General features: G+C 37.0%; 1 long non-coding RNA gene across 1 annotated transcript in view; it reads left to right on the top strand.

Annotated features, from left to right (window-relative positions):
* The first annotated feature begins 331 nt into the window (after window positions 1-331).
* Window positions 332-1,530, top strand: part of LOC107669806 (uncharacterized) — a 9,794-nt gene continuing 8,595 nt past the window's right edge. Inside the window, exon 1 of the long non-coding RNA XR_001632038.1 lies at window positions 332-363. This is a non-coding gene — a long non-coding RNA (uncharacterized LOC107669806). The remainder of the gene's footprint in view (window positions 364-1,530) is intronic.

The following is a 1,530-nucleotide window of genomic DNA, read 5'->3' as shown; positions in this document are numbered from 1 at the left end:
GTAATCCCCTTTGTAATCGTTAACATTTTCATAAGTAACTGTAATTTAATTACACATTTTTTCTTAGTAACTGTAACTGATTACAGTTACATTTATTTTGTAATTAAATTACGTAACACCGTTACATGTAACTAGTTACTCCCCAACACTTTGTGAAAGTGATCGACATGATTCATATTCAAGCTAAACATTAACTTTGTGGGAGGAACAGACCACAGTTTTAACTGTTTTCTTTTGAAAATACAGTGGCCATCTCTATTGACTTTCATTGTATGGAAAAGAGCAGCGTGAACATTCTCCCAAACATCTGTTTTTGTTTTCCACGGATCAAAGAAAATCATATTGGTCTGGATCAACATATGGGTGAGTAAAAGATGTCCAAATCCTTATTTTTGGGTATACTACCCATTTAAAGGGTTCCTTAGTGGTTCTTTGCATGGCCTTAGGTTCACCTGAGACCATCCTCAGTATTTTTGTCATATAGGGTTCTTTGTAGGGGTGAGCAATTAACCAGTAGAAATTTTGGACTATCGTCTCTATCACGGTTATACACTCACATGAAGTTGCTGTGCTGCATGGTCATGAAAACGTATAATTTGCACACGTTTTTAAGCATTGTGGTTACTGTGCGCCCGTTTTTGAGCATTTTCTGAAAAACGACATACCCAAATAAAAATGTCTGTAGCTCTTGAACCCTATGGTCTATATTTATAAATCTGGTATTGTTTGAAACTAGACACTTGAACCTTTGTTACTCTGGAGTCATAATAACTCAAAATTAGTATAGCAACAGAGTAAAACAAGGTAAAATGTACATGAAAGTGACTCACGATATCTTTTAATGAAATTCACTAATGGAAAAATGGATGAGGCTTTCATGCCAAACGCCTGAAAACACCATAAAGATAAAGCTGAATGTCTGACCATATTTTTAGAATCGCTCATGTAAACAAAGGAGGATCTTTCGTTTTTTCCCCTATTTTTTCGTTGTTTTGGATTAAAAAGTGTGATGCATTTTGAAGAGTGGACTCTTATCTTGAAATGTTGTGCTGGTGTTTCTTGGAATAGTCCGAGCTGACCAGAACTATAGGCGATGAAACGTAAGTACTGCCGTTCACTTTGTACATGTTTAAATGGCGGTCCTTCAGCATTTATGTTAACCCTTTCCTCTCTGGTGTATTGATTTAAAAAACAAGCTCAGAACATGGATCTTGAGTGTTTTAGCTGTCAAATGATATATAGTTTATGATAGTTGATTGAATATTGTTTTAAAACAAAGGTAATTAAAAGCACAGACACGCCTAAACACGCCCTTGGGCCGGTGCGGGTTAACAGGTTAAAACCAGTTGATTTGAAGCCATTGAAATGCAATCAGAAGCGAAAGAGAACTCATTTCGCTGTATGTGCGTACTGTCTGAGAGACTGTTTCTGAGCGCTGTCAGAGAGGCGTGTGCACGTGAAGACGGTGCTCATAGAGGGTGGAAGTATTAAACCGAGGTATTTTTGCCACTCTATAGGCTTTGAATCGTT

This window comes from Sinocyclocheilus anshuiensis, unplaced genomic scaffold (genome assembly GCF_001515605.1).
Source record: "Sinocyclocheilus anshuiensis isolate Anshui unplaced genomic scaffold, SAMN03320099.WGS_v1.1 scaffold560, whole genome shotgun sequence".
NCBI lineage: Eukaryota > Metazoa > Chordata > Actinopteri > Cypriniformes > Cyprinidae > Sinocyclocheilus > Sinocyclocheilus anshuiensis.
The sequence above is the reverse complement of the archived record's forward strand: the minus strand, read 5'-3'. Positions and strand labels throughout refer to the sequence as shown.